This window comes from Tupaia chinensis, unplaced genomic scaffold (assembly GCF_000334495.1).
Source record: "Tupaia chinensis unplaced genomic scaffold, TupChi_1.0 Scaffold000460_1, whole genome shotgun sequence".
Classification (NCBI taxonomy): domain Eukaryota; kingdom Metazoa; phylum Chordata; class Mammalia; order Scandentia; family Tupaiidae; genus Tupaia; species Tupaia belangeri.
The window spans coordinates 2,093,389-2,102,455 of record NW_006159969.1 but is presented as its reverse complement, the minus strand read 5'-3'; positions in this window follow the sequence as shown (position 1 = coordinate 2,102,455).

Below are 9,067 nucleotides of genomic sequence, written 5' to 3'. Positions count from 1 at the left end.
TGGGGGGGGGGGGTTGTGAAGGCTAAATTAATTAAATTTTTATTTCAAATTTGTATTGTTATGTATCTTTTATACATCTCTTTCTTTTCTAAAATGATGGTGATATTTGAATGACCTTACTTGGGAAAAGAAAAGCTACCAAGTATGTATTAGTGCAATCAGGGTATTCCTCCACCCTTTTGGTTTGTTTTATCCAATGGTCTGTTGCAGAGGAAAAGCACAGATTCTAGAGCCCTCCCCCCTACACACACACTCGGATGTAGACATTCAGGAGCTGGGTCAAAAGTCTAGTCCAAATATAGAACTTGCACTGTATAAGACACAGAAATATCAATACTTTTGCCCTCTTATAATAAAGCATTTAAAAAAAAAAAACTGGGCCAAATGTGTTTGCATGAGTACTCTGCCTCCAGTGTCCCTCCTTCTTCATGTAAATAGGCTCTGGCAAACCATAAACCCTCAGTTGACCACTCATTTTTGAATCTCAGAAGGCCCAGTTAAAGTTAAAAAGGAAGTGTCCTTCCCTTCTCCTCACTTCTTCTCAGTTGATATAACAACACCCACAGACTCATGGGTCCCATAGACAAATGCATCCACCACTCCCACAACGACTTCACAGACAGACTCATCAGCTTCCTCAGGAGGAGTCTAACTTGAGGGCCCTCAGAAGAACAACAGGTCCTTACTGAAAACTCCCTTCTCCTATTCTTTTTGTCTTGTGTTTTGTTTGCATATGAAAGTAAAGAAACCGTCTGTATGTTGCCCAAGGCTGATGAAGCAGTGAAGTCATTCAGAGTCTTGGGTAATTTAATACTCTATTTGCAAACAAGCAAAAAAAGCTAACTTAACTTCCCTCCCTTTTCAAACAATTGCTTTTCAACAACCTTAGATTTCTTTCTTTCTTTCTTTCTTTCTTTCTTTCTTTCTTTCTTTCTTTCTTTCTTTCTTTCTTTTTTTGGAGAGGTTTTTGCTTAAGGCTCGTACTCATCAGAAAGACAGAGAGAGACAGAAAGCGAGAAATCACCCCCCAGGGGGGATGGCCATGCCTCAGTCCCTTCTCCTCCATTCTTTTCTTGGGATCTTGGGCACGTATGCACATGCGCCCGGCATGAGTTTAAGCCACCGGGTCCAGGACTCATACTGCGGTCGACTACATGGGAGTTCAGCGACAGCCATTATGCTAACTGCTTTTGGCAGATTCTGCTTTTGGCAGCTTTTTCTGAGTCAGCTTTCCTACTCCCATACTCATTATCACAAGGGTATATGGCAAAGACCTGGATACTTAGCTGGGCAAATTTGATAATTCCATACCTGATATGATCCTGGATTTCTGTGGAAATTAGTTGGATTGCCAACATCAGCAGGACAGAGTTAGCCAAGAGAAACAAAATCGTCCTTTGAGAGTCCATTCAGTCTCATGTTTAAGTATCTTTTGGATTGTTTGACCTTACAGTCTTATGCCTTCAAACAATTAGTATGAAGTGATTCTGAGTCCTATTGGTAGAAAAATGTATCTCACCAGACAAGGGAGCAAATATTTAGAAGATAAAAGAAATTTTATTTTCCCCCAATTTTTTTTCTCCAAAGTTATCTCACTTTCTAGTCATGGTATACCTTGAGTTCTACGTTTAAATATTTATGTTTTGATATTTATACTATGGTGAAAATTGCATATTTACTTGAAAGATTAAATATATTAAGCCTTGCATATGTACTTGAAAGCAGAAATATATTAAGCCAAGGGTCCGCAAGCTTTGTCTACAAATGGCCAGATGATAAAAATTTCAGGCTTTACAGGCTACATAAATTTTCTCTGTTGCTCTTTCTTTCTTCCTAAACTCTTTAAAAATGTAAAAATAAATTCTTAGCTCAAGAGCTGCATGACCTCTGGCTATCATCTGCTGTTGTCTGCATTAAAATATAATGAGCTACTCACACACAGCTGTAACTCATGTTGTTGACTATTAAAAGCATCCAAAAAATAGGAATTTTAAGAGAAAAGATGTAGAAGAGAAAACATTAATAGTAATTGAAAACACTCACATAACACTATCTGCCAGGCACTGTCCTAATCACTTCACTTATATTAACTCTTTTAGTGCTATAATGGAGATAATATTATTTCCACTTTACAGATGAAGAAACTGAGGAAGTGACTTGTTCAAGCTCACACAGATAGTTAAGTAATAGAGCTGTCATTGCATCCTAAGAAGAGACCAAGGTCTATGATTATAATCACAATGCTGTGCTGACACTGAGGAAGAAACAATTTAATTCACTTTAGAAAATACAAATAAAGGGGTAAAAGCGTCCAAAAACATACCCATAATTCGATCACCTACAAATAACCACTATTTACATTTTAGTTAATTCTTTTGGTTTATGTCCTTCCAAAAAAATGCCTATACATATAATTATTTTCTTTATTTCAAGGTAAATATCGTATTTTACAGATAAAAAAAACCCTGAGTTTAAATGCATTAAGTGACTTTGTTAAGGTCATAAAGCTAATATATTTGTGGAACCAGGATTTAAATGCAGGCTGTTGCTTCTGGAAACTGTGCTTTTAAACCCTGGTCTATACAAAAAAGAGTCACCCATATATTCTTCCAGTACTTTCATTACTATTTTTTCTTTAAAACTTTGAATCATCTTGATTTTTACTTTGGAATAAAATGTGTTATATAAATTCCGTTCTTTCCCCCCAAATGACTAGTCAGTCCTAACATCATTTAATGAATAATATTTTCTTTGCCCATTGCTTTGAAATGCCATCTTTATCATACTAAATTACAATGTAATCTTATCATTTTTGAATGCCTGCCTTCTACTTAGATATTACTCAAGGTTCTGTAGTGACAATCTAACTTAAAGCTTGATATGAAAAAAAGGAAAGTAGGTTTCAGCCTGGTGTTGGGGGATTTTCCTTTATAGATTATTTATACTTAAAACATGAAGTCAAGGATTCAGTTGAGCATATTTTAGTGCAAACCCTACAGTTTGTATAGAAGTGTATAAAATGGAAACTGAACTTGAGGAATATTGATTATTTTGTCCAACCCTTTTATTCATAGATAAGGAAATCATAGCAAAAAAAAATGGTAAAAAAAAAAATGAGAATTTAACAAACAGTGTTGCTAGTTGGTGACTGGTTTTTGTTTGTTTGTTTGTTTGTTTTTTTAGAGGTTTTTCGCTATAGGGCGTGTGCGCTCGCCAGACAGAGACATAGAGACAGAAAGCAAGAAATTACCCCCCAGGGGGGATGGTCACGCCGTAATCCTTTCTCCTCCATTCTCCTCTCGGGATCTTGGGCATCATGCACATGCGCCCAGCGTGACCGCAGTCGACTATGTGGGAGTCCAGTGACATAGCCATTACGCTAACTGCTGGTTCCCAAGTTAGCAACTGTTTTACACAGGATTTTTTTAGTCACGGGTGACAGAAATACAATAGTTTAAGAAAAAAGGGAAGGGTGGCAGCTTATTTTTTTTCTATTATTATATAGAAGAGAGAGAGTTCCTCAGGCATGAAAACCCAGGAATTAAAAAGTCCACAACTCTCCCTGCAGCTCATCTTGCGTTTCTCTGTACATAGGCCTCATTTTCTTAGCCTCTCCGTAAGATCAGGATATGGCTACCAGTATCTCTGATGTTGATCCTTAAAACTTCAATATTGTGTTCAGCTGCATGTGACAGAATGCCCAGTCAATGATGGTTTGCACAACATGAGATCTAGAGACAGGAGTTAGTAGTCAGCATTGTTTACTGATACCAGGTAGTGTCAGTTTCCCAAGCACATCACGGCATGTCCTTGCCCTTGGTCCTTTGCTCTCTGCTCTGCATGGGTATTTGTTAACCACTTAACCCAGGGAGGGCAATATCATCTCTCCCTAAAGCCTTCTTAAAACCACATCTTCCCCACTTCACTATGAATCAAAATCTTTCTCATTTTTGTTTTTCTGTAGCACTTGGTTCAATAATCATAACATTGAATTAATTCAACATTATGTCAAAATGAATTTGGTCCATATATATCTATCTCCTCTGCTGTTTAGACACTAATTTTTTAAGGACATGGTGTGAGTCATTTTAATCTTTGTGGATCCAGTAACTAATCATCCTCCCATTTTTTGGCTTTGCCAACTAATTATGAACCCATATTCATTTTGAATGTTGCCGAAGTAAACCACATCTCCTGAAAATGTGAGTGAGCAATGTTGATTTCTCTGCTGGTTTGTTAAGGAGTTACATACCTTACTACATGGAAAACCAACATTCAGATCCCCCTTAAAGACTCGTTGGCTTGCTTTCTCTTCCTTCTATGTAGTTCTCAGGACTTCAGACTCCTCTCCCCATTATTTTGTTCCTGATCAGCTATACTGTACCCTCATCGCCACACGAAAACCCCCAAATCCAGCATGAGAACCAGCAAAATAAAGTTTTATCTAGGTAGTAGTTCCCACCATTGTTAGATGGTAATGGGGAGTTCAAAATAGTAGATACTATTAAATTATTAGTAGTAATAAATAGCATTTATTGAATATTATGTGTAAGGTACTATTTTTCTTGAAAAGAAGAAACTTTAAGAGAAGGCAAGTACAAAGGGGCTAAATATTAATAGCTTCATATCACACAGATAGAAATAGGAACCAGTTTGGGAACCAGCAGTTAGTGTAATGGCTATGTCGCTGGACTCCCACATAGTCGACCGCGGTTCGTGTCCCAGACCCGGTGGCTTAAAAAAAAAACTCACACCGGGCGTGTGTGCGTGCGTGCCCAAGATCCCGAGAGGAGAATGGAGGAGAAGGGATTGCGGCGTGACCATCCCCCATGGGGGGTGATTTCTCGCTTTCTGTCTCTCTGTCTCTGTCTGTCTGTCTGGCGAGCACACGTGCCGTACAGTGAAAATCTCTCCAAAAAAAAAAAATAGGAACCAGTTTGAACCCAGGCTATCTGAATTCAGAGCCTGGGCCCATAATAAATTACTAAACTCTACTAAGCAGTATATCATCTAATACAGTGTCTTTTTTAGCACAATCATGTCTTGGAATCTGCAGGAAATTGGTTTCAGGATCCCCTGAGGATACCAAAAGCTGCAATGCTCAAATCCCTTTTATGAAATGGCATACTATTTGCATATAACCTATACAAATCCTCCTGTATACTTAAAATCATCTCTAGGCTACTTATATACCTAATTAAACACTGTGTAAATAATTCTTGATCTATAGTTTTCATTTGTATTATTTTTATTGTTATAGTGTTGCATTTTTTGTTTGTTTATTTTTCCTGAACATTTTCAATCTGAGTTGGTCAAATCCATAGATGTGGAATCACACATACTGAGAGCCAACTGTAAGTGCATTGAACTGTTAGTTGGATTGAATTTAGTTATATTTCTAAGAGTGTCAGAAATACTCTAGCCTTGGGACCAGCAGATGGCATAATGGTTATGTTTCTGGACTCTCATTTGAGCCCTAGGTCTGACGACTCAAAACTCATGCTGGGCATGTGTGCTTGCATGTCCAAAATCCAAGGAGGAGAGTGGAGAAGGGGTTACTGCATGGCCATCCCCCCTAGGGAGTGATTTCTTACTTTCTCTCTCTGTGTCTTTCTCTGTCTCTCTGGTGAACACACACACCCTATAGCAAAAATGTCTCTCTTAAAAAAAAAAAGAAAGAAAAAGAAATACTCTAGCCTCTTATATAAGAGGTCTTATGAAAGTTCATAGAAAATGCATACTATGAGAAATTATGCATGGATTTCAAGATTATTTTGCAGCAAAATCTAGTACTGGGCAGCAGGTGGCATGGTGACTAAGGCACCGTACTCCCACATGGCCAACCACTGTTAGAGTCCTGGACTTGGTGGCTTGCTTTTCACATTCCCTCTCTATCACTCTGCAAATTGAAAATAATAATAAAAATAAATAAAATTTTAAAATTCTTTATAAAATAATCTAGTACTGTAGTTACATTTCTAAATGAGCTTGTTGAAGTTCCTTTGTGTTTCTTACTAATGTGTGCCATTCTCATGGATATCTAAAGCTTTCTGTATTGAATGAATGAACTCATTAATTTATTGACTCTGGAACTCAGATTCCTCACTGATAATTCATTCTTTATGGTCATTTACTGTTTATGCATCTATCATATGGGCATCATAGAAATAATGAAGCATAAATAATCCTCCCTGCCTTTGACATGTCCAGTGGAGATATTTGTAGTCTAAAAGGAAAGGTTTAAACCAGGTTATCACTGGGCGTAAAATTCTGAGACTCTATTGAGGGTGGGGTTTGTGCTTCTTGTTCCTAGATTTATTGTCACAAGAAGATGGCTTATTTATTCTTCTATCAAGCACTCAAATCAGTGCCAAGAAAGTAAATTCTGATAAATTCTAAATGATTGCCCTTCTTAGGCCCTGGGGAGGAGAGACAAGTGGTATGTGTCAGATAATCACTGAGGAGAGAATATAGGACCTTCCCAAAGCAAAATAACAAAGAACAGGAAACCTCTGGCCTGTCTCCCAGCCCTCCTAACTCCACTATTTGCTAAATAACTAATGTCCTCTTGATCCCATTTTGACATCAGCCTGACATGGTGTCCCTTGCTATGGGACTGTCTATAGAGCTTCCCTCTGCATTTTTACCTATGACGTGGATGCTTGACTTTTTCACCTCTGTGTAGCTTAAATCCTGTGGTTCTCAACCGTAGCTGCATATTAGTATCACCTAGGGAGCTCTTTAAACATACTGAAGCCCTACTCTTCTATCCCCTGGGGATTCTGATTTCATTGATTTGACACAAGGCCCAGAAGCTGGTCTGGTTTTTGTTTTCATTTTTAATTTTCACAAATTATTCTAATATATTCTGAGAACTGATATCTACTGTACCTTTGAAACTTGCCTAGTTTTAATCTGCTGGACTCTGGGGCCAGTTCTGTGCCCAGTCAGGGAGGGAGAACTCAGATACTTGGGCTAGCACCAACTCAGAGACTCAATTCTCAGGGCTTACTCCCTCTGTGGCCTGGACTCCCAGTTCTAGTAATTATAGGCTGTTGTTGTTCATTGTTATTAACCCCCTACCCCAAAGGAACATGAGGGGTAATAGAAGGTGAAACAGTTGCTGGTCAGGCAAAACAGCAGGTGTTTAATTCCCTCCCTCTTTTTTCTGTGCCCCATCCTCTGCCTAAATCATTTTAACAAAGCTGTCCTAAGTAAACAATGTCACTTAGTGACTGGCATGGGTAAAAAGTTATCTGACCTACCATCCCTTCAGCCATGCCTTATGCCAAGCTGCCAGATAATTCTCTTTATTCACTACACGAATCTCTATTAGAGATACCTAAATAATTCTATTATTTATAAAAGGTGCCTCATCTTTAATTCCATTTCTTTTCTTCTTCCTCTTGTAACTTGTGTCAATTCAAGAATCTTCTCTTTTCCTTTGATACATGTTTACAGCCCCCACCACTTTGACCACAGTTGTGCCTAAGCACAAGATTACTATTAGTGGTATATTTGAACCAAAGAAAAAGGGGAGCTATATTTTTTAAAGTGGAAGTTTGATATGAAAATAAAAAACAACTTCTAGAGTCCATGAAAATGCTAATAGATACTCTTCAAATTTCTCCTAAAAGTCTAGATACTCTTTTTATTCAGAAATCAACATTAAATATAACACAGCAACACAGCTGCTTTTTTTAAAGAATTATTTTATTTAACTTTGTTTTATATGTTTATTTATTTATTCATCTAGAAGGACAGAGTGAGGGGGGGGCGGGGAATGAGAAAGCAAGCCACCAAATCCGGGACTCGAACCACATTTGACCATATGGAAGTCCAGCACCCTTGACCACAACGCCACTTGCCGGCCCCTATAACTGTTATTTTTAATCAGTTTATTGTTTTATGCCTGGAAGCTTTTTTGTGACAGTTTTGTGATTTTACTATTTTTTTAAAGAGAGTTTTGTTATAGGGCGTGTACTTGCTGGAAAGACAGAGAGACAAAAAGTGAGAAATCACCCCCTAGGGAGGATGGCCATGCTGCAGTCCCTTCTCCTCCATTTTCCTCTTGAGATCTTGGGCATGCATTTGCGCCAGGTATGAATTTAAGCCACCTGGTCTAGGACTCAAACCACAGACGACTAGGTGGGAGTCCAGCAACATAACCATTGTACCATCTGCTGGTCCCTGTTTTTACTATTTTTTTAAAAAATATTTTTACAACGCTTTATTTTGTGGCTTATTCTCAGAACATAAATACCATCTATAACATTGTTTTAATTGGAAATTCTACTCTGAGTACCAGAGTTTAGGAATCTAAAGTATGGGTAAATTGAGGACTGTATGAATACACTGAACACTATTGTAAGTGCTCCCTTCACTAAGAAATCCATTTTTCCATTATCAGAGGAGACAATCTCCAAGGTCTGCCAAAGGAGGAGTGACTATGAAGACAGATTGTAATGACACATGTTTCTGTGGATAAGATTGGTGATTTCCCAGCCATCAGTAAGCAGGAGGGAGTTATTATTTTACCCCCAACAGAATCTTTTATATGATTTCCCCAGTATCAGGGGGAGATTCATGACACAGCACTTTCGGAAGCTATTTAATTACTATGACAATGTAAAGAAGCGATCCCTAGAACTAGAACTATTCTCATGAAAGTGCTTTCAAAAGTAAAATATTTGTCTGGTTAGAGATAAGTGCTGCAAAATATGTCCATTTTCCTCTTCTAACTTTAAATATAAACCTAAGCTTGATTCTGTTCTCTATTTTGATCAGGCAGTTCTATCTTCTGTGAACATTAATAAAAGACAAAAAATTTAAATGTTTTAAAGCATATAAAGCAATTAAAATTTTCTCTATTATGCAATGAAATGTGTGTTTTGTATTGCCTTTAAGAATATCACAATTATGCGTTGTGATCTGCATGTATTTTTAGTGCATATTTAAATTAGCCATTGTGCATCAGGTATCCTAAGATCATTTAATTAATTGCCTACATTATCTAAACCCCTACTTAAATTTCTTCCCTAGACATATTACTCCTACAGACTAAATT